The sequence below is a fragment of the Nanorana parkeri genome, unplaced genomic scaffold (genome assembly GCF_000935625.1).
Source record: "Nanorana parkeri isolate BGI_ZX_2015 unplaced genomic scaffold, ASM93562v1 scaffold140, whole genome shotgun sequence".
In the NCBI taxonomy this organism is placed as follows: Eukaryota; Metazoa; Chordata; class Amphibia; order Anura; family Dicroglossidae; genus Nanorana; species Nanorana parkeri.
The window spans coordinates 1,525,153-1,541,915 of record NW_017306408.1 but is presented as its reverse complement, the minus strand read 5'-3'; the positions used below and the strand labels follow the sequence as shown (position 1 = coordinate 1,541,915).

The 16,763-nt window shown below is 42.5% G+C and overlaps 1 long non-coding RNA gene across 1 annotated transcript in view; it reads right to left on the bottom strand.

The window, feature by feature from the left end:
* Positions 1-4,741: 4,741 nt before the first annotated feature.
* The window catches only part of LOC108785057, a 17,024-nt gene continuing 5,002 nt past the window's right edge, over positions 4,742-16,763 (bottom strand). The window contains exon 3 of the long non-coding RNA XR_001941109.1: positions 4,742-4,754. This is a non-coding gene — a long non-coding RNA (uncharacterized LOC108785057). The remainder of the gene's footprint in view (positions 4,755-16,763) is intronic.

Sequence of the window (16,763 nt, the reverse complement as noted above, 5' to 3'; positions counted from 1 at the left end):
AGTATACAGCAAGCTACACTGATACTGAGACGCCGCAGCCGGAGCGGATCCCGACGTAGATGACGGGATCCGCCCAGCTGCGTGAGTGACAGCTGGCTCTGCCTATCTAGAGGCAGAGCCAGCTGTACCCGCCCCTCCCCCGTCCGTTCCGCCAGTCAGCGCTGGCAGATCAGAGCGGGGAATCCAGCCCCTCCCCCTGTCACGGCAGAGAGCCGTGACAGGATCGAGAGGTGAGCGAACCTGGTATGTGTTCGCTCACCTCCCGATCTACTGAGCCGACCTGTGACAGTCTCATTGTCACAGGTCGGCTAGAACTATGAGGTGAGTGGAAATCACTTATCTCATAGTTCTCCTTTAAAGTGAAATTGACTTTGCCTAAGCTGTGTCTAAGGCTGGGCACACACCTTACAACCATCGCAAGACTTTTGTCTTGCGATGGTTGTAAGGTACTTAAAAAAACGTACAATCTGCCTATCTTGCACAGGCAGATCGTACTTGCGATGATCGCAAGCCACGCCCCCTGAGGGGCGGGCTTCCGATGACCGCAATGCCGAACGGGCAGTGTGCTCGTGCGCACACCGGCCCGTACGGCTGTTATCGTACAGACATGCCACAAACCCGCCAAACGTCGTACGATGCTCGGCGGGTTTTCGAACATGTCCGTAAGTTCAAAGTCGTGCGACCTTACAGTAGTAGAGCAGTAGAAAGGCATCATGGCACACTCACAAACCAGCATGTAAAACAACTTGTCTCACCACTAAGGACAATGACAGAGGTTTGGATACACGTCTTCTGCAAAGGATGTGTAAGCCGCACTGCCGCGCCAAGGCACCTCTTATAGTGCGGTCCTAACTGGTAACAAATTGTTGAGTGCGTTTGTCGTTTGTTTTGCCTTACAGTAGTAGAGGTCGCACGGCTTCCACACACCTTGCGATAATTGTACGATCGCGGGATTTCCCGCGATTATCGTACGATTATCGTAAGGTGGATTATCGTACGATTATCGTAAGGTGTGTGGGGACCTTAGGTGAAAATCAGTGCTGATGTGCAGGAGCCTTATACTGGCTGTAGTTTCCTGAGTTTTTCTTCAAATTGATCCCTGTGCATCCCCTTGGATCCTAAGCTCATGGTGTATTTTCTGTATATTGAGCCCTATTTAATATGGACTTGAACTCAAAAGGTGAAGATTTGTTATACTAATTGTGCCTAAACAGTACCCTAAAAAATTTACCTTTTGTCTTAAAAATAGGACAGCACTTCCTGGTATGTGAGAGTGCCTAGGCTGTTCTGTGCCTACAGCCATGTAGCTGTATATCTGCAGTGTGAGATCTAAGGCACTGCTGTCTCTTACTGCTAGGCTTGGGAGATTTGGTTTGAGATTTGGTAATATCACCGCTCATTGTTCTCCTTGCTGGAGTCTCTGACACGAAAAAGCTCGGTAAAGCTGGCCATTATCTGCAGATTTTCTATGATCAGATGGGAAAAGTGCAACAGATTCCTCGATCTACGCTAAACTGTGTGGGTGGAGGAATCTCCCACTGGGCCAAGCTTCAGTATCTTGCTAGTCAGCCCCGCTGGCTGTCTAAATACCTGAACAATCTGATTGGATGCCGGCATTGCTCAGGTATTTTGACTGCAGTGGGGCCGACTAGCAAGATACTGAAGCTTGGCCCAGTGGGAGATTCCTCCACCCACACAGTTTAGCGTAGATCGAGGAATCTGTGGCACTTTTCCCATCTGATCATAGAAAATCTGCAGATAATCTATAGGTGTATGGCGATCTTAAGTCGGTAATGGAGGAAAGATTAGCTGCTGGGAGACCGCTGGTAATTAATTTGCTCCATGCCTGAATTTTCTTGGAAACAGCCTCCAGAGATCAGTTCCTTACTTTGCTTAGGCCGAGATAGTGTTATCAATCAGCTGCAAGCAGCAGGAAGGATTTCCATGGCTGTCATCCCTGAGTCCAGAAATAGAAGCTGGATGATTCCTGAACAAAGATGGCTCCATCCTTCTGGAGAGAAAAACAGAAGAAGACATTGCTATGGAGAGTATTGTAATCTCTGAGAGAGGCAATGAATACCTGTAAGTGTGCATCACGTACGTGAACATCACTTAGCATGCATACATGTAACATGAAAACATGTATCTGCTGCTAGGTCCAGGATTTACATAACAACCCCCCCTGCCAACATCTCAGCCTAGAAACAACCTGTCAGTGATGTGTGCAGCGGCGCGTTCCTCCTCACAGTCGCTGCTGAGTCAGTGTCAGCCAGCAGCTGCGGAGAAGCCCCGGCCCGGTGTCGGCAACGATGGAGGAGGTCGGGACCAGCGATGGAGGAGGAGGCGAAGCCCAGCGATGGAGGCGGACAGTGGACAAGGGCTGACAGGTAAGAGGGTTTGACCAGCCCACCTGAGACCGTGCAGAGCCCACCATAGAGAGTCTATGGTGGGCTCTGCACCATAGACTCTCCCTACGCCCCCTGTCTGTAAGCGTTACACTTGAACATCAATTAGCATGCGTGCATAAAAGATGAAACAATATATCTGCTTCTAGATCCAAGATTTACATAACTGCCCTCCTGCCAACATCTCAGCTCAGAAACAGATACTAACCCTAGATGATGCCTAAACAAAGATGGCTCCATCCTTCTGGGGAGAAAAGCAGATGAAGACATTGCATGGAGAGCCCTGTGATCTCTGAGAGAGGCAATGAATACCTGTAAGTGTTGCACTTAACATTTAGCATGCATACATGTAAGATGAAACAATATATCAGCTGCTAGGCAGGTATAAAGGTTCACACATGTGTATTTCAGCTGCATTGAAGGAGAACTATGGGGTCAGTGCTTTTCCCCATAGTTCTCTTAAGGGTCACGGGAGGACATAAACTAGCGTCCTCCCATGACCCAAAGCTCAGTATATCGCGGTATACTGAGAGCGCCGCAGCCAGGACGGATCCCGACATTATCCTCCGAGATCCGCCCAGCTGCGTGATTGACAGCTGGCTCTGCCTATCCATAGGCAGAGCCAGCTGGACCCGCCCCATCCGTTCCGCCAGTCAGCACTGGAGGCTTGGAGCGGGGAGGGGGGGAATCCCTGCAGGGAGCTGTGAGTGACAGTCACCGCTCTCTGCAGGGAGATGATCGAGAAGTGAGCGAGCGACGGTATGTGTTAGCTCGCTACCCGATATATTGAGCCGACGTGTGACAGTTTTATTGCCACACGGCGGCTCGAACTATGAGGATGAATGATTTTCACTCACCTCATAGTTCTCCTTTCAGCCACATGGCTGGAGGTTTTCGTTGTACAAACAGTAGAAGCAGATTCCTAGCTCAGCAAAAAAAAAAAAGCAGTCCGTTTGGCAGGTAAAGTGCAGACAAACAGGCTTCTTCCAGAGCGATCCCTGTGCCGGCTTCTAAAAGCATCTCCAAATCAGCTAACTGTGAATTTATGAAATAATCGTCATGCACCTTCGATCTGACATATAATGTCTGCGAGAAAACGCTACTGTGTTTGAACAAGATGTTCTATAGAAACTGAATTATTCATGCCTAAAATTGCACAGGCTCACAACACCTGTTTTCAATCATGTAAAATGTAAAATCACTCATTACCCTACAAGAGGCTCTACATCTCCAGCAATCAAATGACATTGAAACAGCAGAACAGGTGCCTGGCAGGTGGATGTCGACAGATGTCCGGGTCTCGCATGCCTTAGATGTACAGGTGCGCCGATGCTGCTTTCAACCATATAATTACTATTTAAGTGTGCAATATGTATTCCATATGCAGTTTACATTTCACTTTACTGGTTTGCTTCCTCCGATGTACATCTGTGTGATTCCTGGCCATACATCAGCCAAAGAGATGGCTCAGGTTTTGCCGACATCCACAACTTGCTAAATGTTGCATTTGCGGTGTATAATGAGGCGATTGCTCCATCGCTGAGTGTTTTTTTTTCTGTCTTTTGCTTGCATACTAGAAGGCAGTTCCTTCTGGCACATATATAATGTTATGGATTCCTTCAAAAGTCATCAAATCTTTATTTTTTTCACTTTGGTTGGTTTATTTACCTGAAATCTGTCTTCATTCTGTGTGGGTAGACTAAAAGCTGAAATGTTTGTAGTGTAAGTCTTCGGTAAAAACAACGAAGGCCATCCATGAAAAGGACAGTTTATATATAACTGGAGTGCACCATTCTTGAGCTCAACGGGTTGGCAAGTAAGCTTGTATTGGTGATCAGAACATCTGATAATCTGTTAAAACTTCAGTGCATTGGTCTTATCTAAAATCAGCTTGTAACAGTCACACAGCTACACATTTTGACCCACACTGGGTCTTGGTCACGTGTTTAGCATCTTCTCCTATTTAGAGATGTTACTATTATTATTATTATGCAGGATTTATATGGTGCCAACAGTTTGCGCAGCGCTTTACAATATAAGGAAGATATTACAATCACAATACAATTCAAGACCAGATTGTAAGGAGGGCCCTGCCCCTGAGGGCTTACAATCTAAAATGGAGGGCGGATGTGATACATGAAGATGTTCACTAGAAGCTTAAAGGCAAAGTCCACCTTGTAGAAAAAATAATACATGCGCACTTTATAAAAAAAAAAAGGGGGTGGTCAGAGTTTTGAGCCAGCTTAGCCGAACCCAGGTGAACTCTGGGTTTGCCCCAGGCCCAGGCTCACCTCTAGTCACTACAAGTACCATCCCTTAACCCTGGTCACAATGCTGTCAGGATTGTACCTTAGAGTTTTGTCACTGTCTGATAACTAGCCCAACGACCAAAAACTTTAAAGAGGGGGCGGGTGGTGGGTCATGGAGACATGGTCATGGGATGTGCTGAGTTGCAGCTTTTGAAAAGTGTTGTTGCCCTCCCTAAAGTCCAACTACGTGCCCACCTCTCCTGCCCCCAATTATTGCCTATCTGATATATCCCTTACTCCTGTTATTACAGCAAAAGAAGTCCTTCATGGTCTCCCACTTATAAAGACTACAGCAGATACCCTGTTTCCCCAAAAATAAAACCTACCCCGATAATAAGACCTAGTACAATTTTTGGGAATTGCTAAAATATAAGACCTACCCCGAAAATAAGACCTAGTTTTGACCATTCCCTGGGCCGGTGGTGTCATAAGGGGGAACTTGAAGAGACACGGGAGAGAATCAGCGGTGCCAATGAAGCCAGCGCTAGAGGAAGCGAGACGGCAGCGGAGGGAGCAGAGCCACATAAGCTGATGCCTCCTCTATAGCGCCGACTCCTGTCACAGGCGAAGTGATACCAAATGCACTCCGCCTGTGAGGGATCGATAGTGAAAGTGCGCTTCACTCATTCTGGTTACCAAATTGCTCTTGGAAAGGTATGGCACCCCTGATCACCCTATTCTTAACTTTGCCATTTTTGATTATTTAATTTGGATTTGCATTAACTTTGGATTGTTATATATTTTTAAAAAAAGACCTACCCCGAAAATAAGACCTAGTGTGTTTTTTTGAGCCAAAAGAAATCTAAGACAGTGTCTTATTTTTGGGGAAACACGGTAGGTGAAGCTGAGAATGTTGTTGAAGCTCAACCCAGCAGCTTCTATCCAAAACTGAGACCTCCGTTTTAGGAGGACATACCCTTCAATAAAAGCACAACATACACAGTATTTTCTTTTTTGCTTTACTTTAAATGCAATGTTTTCCACATTGTCACGTCGTTATTGTAGGTCTCTTGCGTTCTGCAACATAAATCAGGTATCATCCATAGCTTATTAGTGATAATGATTTGCACTTAATTGAAGCACCTTTTGATTGCATCAAGGTGAAATGAGACGATTTGTAATTTTAGATGAAAAGTTTGCACTTTAAAAGAAAAAAATATAACATGAAAATGTTATTTCTAAGTCATTATATCCCTGAAGAAAAATGATTATCCGAGCGAACGGCCGCGCGGTTTTTACTATGCTGCTGCTCATACGCAGGGAGCGCAGGTTCAAGCCCCGAGGTTACCGGGAGTCCAGGACTTCAAGATTTTGCTAATTAGCACATACTTCTATTATTATCCCAGCCTTAATTATCACTATGAAAGCAATGTGGTTAAGTATTTCCTAGATAATTTGAAGTGCTTAGAAGTCTTGAGAGTATCTCAACGTAGAGCAAATCGTTCTGGAAATACCATGAGATATCAGAGAACACACTGAGTAGTGTACGAACAAGCATCGATAAACTAAAAAGCAAATATTTGCAAGTGATGCATTTGAGGGGGATTTCATCTTATAGTTGTAGCTATGTGGAGGAAAGGGGAGGTTCTGCCCTACTATTCACCTGCCTGACCCAAACACTTTCTATTGCAACTCCCTCCTCATTGGCTTAGCTCTACACAGGCTATCCCACCTTCAGTCTATCATGAATGCAGCTGCTAGACTCATTCACCTAGCCAACCGCTCAGTGTCTGCAACCCCCCTCTGTCAATCCCTCCACTGGCTTCCAATGGCCCAAAGGATAACATTCAAAATATTAACAACGACTTACAAAGCCTTCCACAAATCTGCCCCTGGCTATATCTCAAACCTTGTCTCAAAGTATCACCCTAACCGTCTACTCCGCTCTTCAAAAGACCTTCTGTTTTCCAGCTCCCTCGTAAACTTCTCCTATGCTTGCCTCCAGGACTTCACTAGAGTCTCTCCCATCCTCTTGAACTCTTTATCCCAACCTGTCTGTCTATCCCCCACTCTAACTGCCTTTAGACTCATCTCTTCAGGGAAGCCTATCCCACCTTAACCTAACCACTCAATCATCATGTTCTCAAACAATTCATCCACACACAGCTACCTCCTCATGTATCACTTGCCCCTCCCTTTTAGATTGTAAGCCCTCAGGAGCAGGGCCCTCCTTACCATCTTGTCTTGAATTGTATTGTGATTGTAATGTCTTCCTTATATTGTAAAGCACTGCCCAAACTGTTGGCGCTATATAAATATAAGGTTAATTGTAAAAGCTAATCAAATTGTATACTTCAACTCAACTGGGGACCCTTGAGTTACTGTGACCTTGCTTGATTTAGTGAAATAAAGGCCCCTAAATAAAGGCCCCAAATATACGTTTGATTATGAGTTTAGTCTGCAGTCTCCTTTGGCAACTTTATTCCATTAATTTTATTCTGCAGGTAGCCCCTTGACTAGTCTCCTCGGTCACCCCATGACCATGCCATCATATTGCCCAGTGTTCTCTTGTTTCTCTTTCATTGTCTCTGTACAGCTCATCTGTCTTTGGCCTCCTCCTTTAGTCTCAGACTGGCAACCTGAAGATATTAAAAGGGCCTCTTTATTGTAGAAAATGCATGCACTGGTGTATATTCATATGGGCACTTTGGCCTTAACCAGTCCTGCTTTAATTTAACCATACGATTTGCTGTGGTCAACAGAATCTCAACTGGGCTATATGATACTATAATTAAGGCGATTCCAGTGCATCAACCTTATTGAGCCACCAGGCTTGGCAAATAATTTGAAGGTAGATAAACTAAAACTGGCTTGTTTTATACATCAGGGATGCGTTTTATCATCCCAACTTAGTGCTCTCTTTTTACCCTAGACCTCCCGTAGAACCATTTTATTCTGCACCCCCGCCCCATGTCATCCATAAGTTCTTATCACTGGCAATAACTGGTGTATGAGCATCCTGTTCATGTCTCAGGAAGCTCGCCTTTCAGTCTGGCAGCTGCCATTCCCAGGTGGTGTGACATTTGAGATCGAAGCTGCACAGGAGATTGGAGGTGTTTTAAGTCTGAAATAGGCTGTGAGTAAAACAAGTCCCTCATCCAGATGGAATTGCTCATCTATAGCCATTACCATGCTTACACCTAGATCTCTGTAGAATACAGCTCTGCATTGATGTGCCTGGATCCGATACCTGATTCTCTGGCGTTTTTCCCTGTGTTTCTGCAGATTTTGTCTTCACCATCTTCGGGTAGTTGAAAACATAAAGCTTTATTTTAAGACGGTTTCCTGTCTGCTTTATAGATCAAGCCTTCAAAATACATAAAGGGGACATAGGCTGGCTGCCGAATGCTTCAGCTTCTTATCCAGGAATTGTTCTACTGTATTATATCAGTGTTTCCCAGCTGTATTAAAGGCACGGTATTACATTTTCAAAGATATTTTGTAAGTATTGATGCGTGATAATTGTTTAAATTAAAATAACGTTTTTTTTCTGTAGCTCCTACCACCCTAAGTGGAGTGGCTACTAAAATGTAGTGCTCTCTCCCCTGGCTGTCTCCCCTTGCTTTCTCTCTTGGCCATCTCTCCTCTCCACTGGCTCTCGCCTGGCTGTCCCTCCTTTGTCTCTCATGGCTGTTTCTCCATGCTCTCTCTTTGCTCTCTCTCCTGGCAGTCTCTTCTCTCTCTCTCTCTCTCTCCTGGCTGTCTCTCCTCACTCTCTTCTGCATATTCTCCCCAAAAAATTGTCACGCGGCGCTAGAGTGTTCGGATTTCTCTTGAGGAAAAGGTGGCAAACCTAAGTGCAGGGGTAGGCAACCTTGGCATTCCAGCTGTGGTGAAATCACAAATTCAATGAAGAATTGCAAGACACAGACATCCAGAGGCAAAGACATGGATTTGTAGTTTCACCACCCCTGGTATAGTTTATAAAGGAGACATGGGGCGGGTAAACAACAAGATCTCCCCTTGCCCATTCAAAGAATAGCACAATCCCTACACTGTACTAGAGCTGGGACACTTAGTCGCAGCACTCGAAGAAAACAGCTGACAGTAGTATCTGGCATCAGTAAAGGTATTATTTTAACAGTGCACAGCAATGATCAAGCCCTAGGATTACCATCGTTATAGGTAACTCATTTTGTACACAACATACACAAGATTAGTAAAAAAGTTTTCCTGTAGTTCCACTTTAAAGGACAACGTCACTTTTTAGTAGATTTATAGTGGATCCCCCATAGGTAAATACATTCAGCCCCACTCCTGAGATGTTCACTGGGCAGCCCTAACTGGCACAGCAAACTTTTTCGTCAAAATGCTTTTTCATTCCTGCCTTTCCATGGGCTAGAATGGGGGCATCCATAGCAACAAAGGTGGACTGTAGCACACATGCAGCTGTTGCAGGTCTAAGACTTTTTTATAAGAAACGGCAGTAGGGTGTCAGACAGGCCTGTACAGTAAAGATCTCAGGAGCAGGCCTACAAGTAGTATTTATCAATGGGGAAAACACAATAGAGGGGATTGCAGTCCATAAAGAAAAACCTTTCTTAATGTGAAATTGTCCTTTAAATGAAAGAGTATGCTAAATGTAAAATTTTATATAAATATATATATATATTGTGACATAAGGAAATGAGAGGTCATTGAGGGGCGGTATATTTCCCCTCGCTTTCTATCCTATGTGCAGGAATAGCGGAAAGCAGACCAGGATTTCGGGTTGACTTTGGGTCTGAATAGTCCAGCTCGGGTTTTGTGCCACTCATCTGGATTGTTAATTGCTTATTCAGGTGAGATAAAAAGGGGAAGGCTGAAGCAGGATGTTGCTCTGGCCTGGTACTCAGAGAGCATTCAGAGAGCTACAAGTCGGATGGTTGTAAGGTTGCTGAAAGTCCTTTGGTTTTGTGAGGTGGCTGAGATAAGCTCACCCCCTGGTAGATAGGAAACCTGCCTGTTTAGCCAGAGCCTGAAAGGCAAAGATTTGTTTTCTGTTTCATTTTGTTGTATTGCAACCTTTTAAATACAAACACTGACTGCAAATCAGATAAACAAAGGACTTTGCTGCCTGGACTGCCTTTTTCCCAGGGAAGGTGATCCGCCATTTGAGCTATACCCCACAATATATATATATATATATTTGCATAGCTTACAACAGAAAACAGAATCCTGTTCTGACATTTTATTTCTTCATTAGCTTGTGTCCAACATAGATAATACAAAATTACATTTGATGCCAGGTAATTCTGAAACTCTTTATGTGATGCATTATCAGTTACAATGAGTTAAGGAAGTCCATGAGTAGCAAAAATGCTGTCCAGAGCAACAGTCATAGTTGATGAAGACTTTGTGAGGATTGCTACTTCTGGCTACCACAAATAATATTCCATAGCCATTAAAAAGTTGGTGTCCATGTAGTATATTGCACAGCTTGATAGCCAGTTCCTCTCATGGACAATGCATGTGGTTCTGGTTTTGGGTTTACCAGCACAACTTAGGAGCCCTTCTCACTAATTCTTAGGCACCAACATTTTTCAATTCAATTCAAAGTGCAGTAACCTATATCCTGCTAGGATTTAGTTAACAAGCATTGGACTAGTAAAATATGAGTTCTGAATAGTTAGCCATAGTTGGACTTTGTACGTTCCCCTTTATCTCATGCACTATCCCAAGAATTCAATATAATCTTACAACATGGTAAAGCATTCTTAATAGACCACTAACGCTTTGCCAGTGCCAGCAACTACACTAAAGACAGATTCTTCTTTTGTTTGTTCTCAAACATGCTAAAACCACCAAGCTGAATGCATGGCCAAAAGTCTTACAATGTTCCTGGTTCAAACCATAAAACCCAGTATGTAAGCAAAAACTGATGAATAAAAGGTCATTCTTTAATATTTGCATTTTAAGAACATGCAGAACAAACTGACGCAGTTTGCACGTTTTAAGACCCTTATTCATAACATTTAAAAGAATACATCAAAGTCTATTCAAACCCAAGAATAATATAATATCTTGTACCTTACCAGTCCTTATATGATGTAGCTACATTAGTTTTCTTGTTTTTTTTCAGCCTTTTTTTTGTTATTTTCACCTTGTGATCCTGTCAGGAACACACTACCTATCCTATGGTGAGAACGCTCACTCAATGTTCTGTATCTAAGTAGAATCAATGTTGTCACCTTAGGAAGAAAAGAGTTAGGAATACAGAACACTGCCTCCTCTCATCTTCATAACATGAGGGGGGTATTTTTCAATTCATGGAAGTGAGTTGGGCAAGACTGATAACACTGCAGAGAGCACAGGACAGAACTTGATTGCTAGCAGGATCAACAGGTATTTTTATTTTTTTTCATTTTGAACCGATACAACAAAATACTTTTAATGGTATATTTAACAGACCAAAAAAGAGCAACTAAGAACCCTAACTTGTTTTTAGGGTTTGCATACACTTTATTATCCAGAGATAATGCCAACATACCCAACTGGCATTCATTGATAACTAGATAACAGCTGGAAAATACAATCAGCTTTTCAAATGAAAGTTTAGGCTGTCCTGAGGATTGTAGTGGAACGTAAACAAACAACCATTATTTGAAAGAAAAGTCAACAGGCCAGGTTAGATATTTTCACATGTCTATCTCACATGTGCTTGTGAGCTTTGCATGTTAAAAAAAATCTAATAATGTCTGGATATAGTGTATGATCCCAAAGGTACAAGCAGAGGCGTATAGGGAATGTATAGTGCTTTTCTACATATTTTCTCTTTTTATATTAAATAAAATAAGTCAGATATACATGACATGTTGCATATTAATTTTATGTATTACATCTGCAGTTACAGAGCTCAATAGCTTAAGTTGAAAATGTACAAATAACTGAATTAGATGGAAGAGAAAGATTGATCCCTCTCTCTTTCCCTTCCACTGTACAACTCCCTCCGAGGTTTCAATCAGGGACAGGCAGCCCGAAAGGCTGTGTTCTTTCTGCACTAGCAGCACCAGTCCATCACCACCATCACTGGATCCTGATTCAGAATGTGGACAACATCTTGTCACCATTCTAAGAGGTGACATTGTGAGCTGCGATGAGGTGGTGATTAGTGGTGTTCCTACTGCAGCACCACTGCATGCTGTATTAGATGGGACACTGGAGGCACAACAGAAGGTGGAAGATGATATTTCCTATTGTCTCAGGGCAGCAAGATTCTTTGCCTACATTCTCTATCGCTGTGAAAAGTAAAAAGAGGAGGAGGATTGGGGTGCTGCCAGTGAGGAGGAGTGGGGTTGTGGTGCTGGCTACGAGGAAGAGATCATTTGGGACGGCTGCAAGGGGGGTCATCTATGCCACCATCCTCTTTGGCACATCTCCAGATGGTACCTGCATCCACTGGCCTGTAGGCATAGGTGAAGGGGCAACACCTAATGGGAAAAGGCTATCTGCCCTCTCAGGAAGGTAGCTTTGGTTTCACATGTGTTTCTTATATGGGCAAAATCCTTTGTGTGCAGCAATACAGGTGTTGATTTTAAAAGGCCAGCAACAGCAGCTAAAACTGACTTATAAAGGATTGCTATTTCACAGAAGTGGAGTTACACTTTAATACTCTCCTGAATCTTTTGAGAGTGTTCACTGAATATTGGGGTATATTATAGTAAATGAGTGTGATATTATATTATCACTATTATTTTAATTACCACAGCTGTTGTACTCCTGCTTTAGATTTCACTTATTTCACTTTATTACAGGAAGCCATTTTAACTGTACTTTATTTATCCTGGATGTTTAAGACCCTGGAAGATATTATTAAGCCGGTGGCACTTGTGGGTTTAATGAAGCTGAAGGTGTGTGTTGTTTTAACACTAACTTCACTGGCCGAGATTAGCCGGTGGTGCTAAAACTTGCAAACCTGCTGTCACTATTTGGTAGTAGCCTTGATAAAAGCAAATTTACTGTAAATAGCTGCAACTCACCGTACTCTGAATCTGGAGGAGAAATGTGCAAAGCTATGGTGCTGTAGGCCCATGTGCCTAGACCTGACCGATAACAGCCCAGAGTCACCAAGCAGGGGACTTGGTCTGTTAAATCATGTAGGTTTGCTAAAGCCATACTCTGGGCAGAATGATCATTTACACACCAGTCAGGGTGTGTAAATTATGGCTAAAAAGCTGGATGTGATGAGCAGAGGACGGCTGCAAAGTAAAAGTAATAATAATTGCAAGGAGTGACTTTTTGTGCCAACCACTGAAGTATGAAATATTCTATGGTGAGCAGAGGATCTCTTTATAAAGTTTTACTACTAAATGTAAATCAAGATAAATTTGAATCTGAAACAAATTAAAATCATTTTCCTTTTTTTATGTGGGCCGGGAGACATTTTTTTTCTTTTTAATTATTTTTTGATTTATTTATTTTTCATAGCATAATCATGAGAAACAATGCAAAGTCCAAAAGAACAAGAGTGCAATTTGTGCAAGGTATCAACTTTTAATGAGAGGAGTAAGGCTTGCGGCGATGGCTCATAATGCATCCTCGGGGGTGCGCTCTGCATCGTGCAGGTTGGAGTCAGAACAAATTTAGCTAAATGGCACCAGCAAGAGATGCGATGAGTGAAATCTAACAAGGAATTAATCTCTGTAAAGCTGTAAGTGAGATAGGTAAGATGGCCTGAAATGTGATTATGTGATTGCATTTCGGAAGGTAGATGCGGCATGTATTTTTCATGGTTAGTTTTACCACCTGAGCCCTCACCAGTAATGTACACCTAGCAAAACAAATTACTGCTCTGTTTGCCAAGAGCTCATAAGCATACAACATTATTCTTCCCAGTATGAATGCAATAGCAATCAGCATGTGTGTGTATGGGGGGGGGTGAGGATGGAGACTGCGGAGAAATATCAGAAAGGTTGACAAAGACACAATTAAAAGATGTGATACTTTGTAACAGGACAAACCACATACACGTATAACAGAATTTTAAAGAGCAACTCTGCTTAAAGTGGAACTTTCATTAACTTTACAAGTCTGAATCTGAATTCATGACATGTCACAATATATAGCAACAGTATCAATTATGTTAAACTGTTTTATCATGTAAAGCAATGCTTTAGCTCTAGTCTAGTGTGCCTAGGCTGAGATGCTGTCATCAGTCTGCTGCAGGCAGAAGGAAACATTTCTTCAGTCTCCTACAAACATGAGGCTGCAACATTTTAACTTTTTAGCAAGTGATAAGGTGAAAAGCTGACCCGTGCAGGCACCAGGATTTACATGATCTGTTATCTCTGAGCAGGTTTCTTGGTCCAGGGAGTAGATGCGGAACAAAGGTACATCCGTCCTTCAGGAGAGGAAAATAGATGAAGGAATTGTCAAGGGGAGTACTGTAATCTCGGTGAGGGGTAATATATAGCTGGAAGTGTTAGATATACTGTACACATAGGTTCATGTACTTGCATAAAAAAATATATTTGATGCTAGAACCATTTTGTTGGACAACTCCTGTCTAATAAAAATGCAAAATATTGTTTTATTAAAACTGCACTTAATAAGCCTAAGCTCTCTGCCATTTACTATGGTTCTTGTAGCGAGCATCACTGGGGTCATAGAGGTTTTTGTGGCCCCTCCACATACAGCATAGGCACAATTGAATCCTCCATTTCTTTTCACAGACTTGAGATTGGAAACTAGTTGTTAGGTGCAAACATGCACAAAACACATGCTAAAAATGTGTGTGTTGCACATCTTCAGGTGCTCTTATTGAAGACTATGGGGCCAAAAACATGTGATTCTGTCTTTAAAAAAGCTTACGTATCTTTTTCAAGCGACAAGCAGCAGAGTTGAAAAGGGAATCTTCATGTTGAGCGTTGTCGGTCCTTGAGAAAGACCTGACAAATAATTTAAGTGTGAATTGGGGCTTAGAGTGTATTTTCAGAACAATAAAAAAAAAATGAAATAATTGAGAGTAGTGGTCCCCAAACTGCAGCCCACGTGCTTAATGTAGCCCTTTGCTTGCCTTTACCCAGTCTCTGGAGCATTATTCCTCCCACTGACTTGTACAATGAAGCACCATTCCTCCCAACAACATCAAAGATCATGCACCATTGTTCCCACTGGCACCAACAATGAGGCACAATATCTCCCACTGACACCAACAATGGGCCACTATCCCTCCCACTGACACCAAAGATAAGGCACTATTACTCCGACTGACACCATTGATGTGACACTATTCCTCTAATCAAAACGAACTATGGGGCACGGTTTCTCCCAATGACACCACCAATGAGGCACTATTTTTCCCACTTATAGTAACAATGGGGCACTATTGCTTCCACTGATACACAATATGGCTCTATTCCACCAATTAACACTCAACAATAATGAACTATTGCTTCCACTGACACCAATGATGGGGCATTATTCCTCCCATGATACCAATGAAAGAGCACTATTTCTTCCACTGGCAGCAACGGTGGGCCACTATTTCTTCCCTGATACCAATGATGGGGCATTATTCCTCTACCCATTGACCACAGGTGATAGGTAACTTTTTATTTTTATCAATGCAGGGGTATTTTTTACACCCAGTGGCCATAGTCTGGCTTCCAAAAGTCTGAAGGATATTGAACTGGCCTTTTTAGAGAGTTTGGTCACGACCCCTGACTTAGAGGTTGGACACATGATTCAGTGTAGTATAACACTTTTGGTAATTACATAGTATGCTTATTTAAACGGTTAAATAGTATTATAAAAGTCTAATACAGCAAAATAATGAGGGACAACAGTTGGGGAAAGAGGAACAGAAGGATTTGGCTCCTTATGAGGGATATTTCTTACAAATGAAGAACGGTTGGGAGCTGATTTAAATGGGCCTCTAAGTCCCACAGGACCCTGGTGCAGTTGCACAGTCTGCCCAAATGGCCCAAACCTACCTCTGGTGCTCTATGTCCTTCCTGTTCTAAAGCTTGGGAATAGCCCATGTCCTTCCTGATCTAAAGCTTGGGCAGAGCCCATGTCCTTCCCATTCTAAAGTATGGGCAGAGCCATATGTTGTAGGTCATGTTCTTTACCATGATGCAGCACAACACAGTTGCATCACAAATCACTGGTGTGTATTAGGCATTGCCGCTTTCAATACTCTTTCTGCTTCGGGGGGTCAGAGAGTGCTTGGAAAACATTAGGAATACCCACTGTGCATCTCATTATGACTCCTGCCCCGTACATGGACTTACACATAAATTACAGACATTGTGAAGAGTTCTGTCTTCTGAGTAAATGCAATTTTTTTTCCACACATAACACAGAAATCCAAACATATTTTTAAAGGCTGTTTACACACATGATTATAAAATCCTACATTTGCTCAGCCCAGCTGGGGACGTGCTCTTTCCCTTGCCTCACGCAGTGCCCGCTGTTAATGATGCGATCTCCCACCTCACACTTCTGAAATGCACAACAGAAAGCGTTCCTCGCTGTAAGGAGTCAAGATTAAAAGTCTAAAACGCCCATAGGAAATAATCCATGCCAGGTTTAAATGAACCCTCGCGCTAATTCTTTTTTATATTTCTTAAATCATTCATAAAAATGTTATCTATCAATTTCCCTGTGAATAATTCATAGTAAGCACAAGGGTATTACAATGAATTATACATGCATGAGATTGAGAGTCATTAGCACCCAGCTACTCTGTTCACAAATGGATCCTTCGCAGTTATCATGCCGAACAGGCTTTTCGGCCTGGGCGTCGAGTTACTGGGGAGGAAGAGAAACACCCCGAGAACACAAAGGAATTAAACATGAGGTAAACTTAAATCAAAATAAAAAAAGTTAGAACATACGCAATGGGACTCACCAGCCAAAAGTGTCAGAAAGGAAAAATTGATTATGAGTCACGGCCGCTAATAAAATAATTTGATGCTATGGGCAACTTGGATATATTCCATACAAATATATATATATGTATTACATAATTATTTGACATATATTTATTATATATATTTTTATTAAATATATGTATTACATGTTTATTACGTTTATTACATATTTATGCCATATATATTACACATTA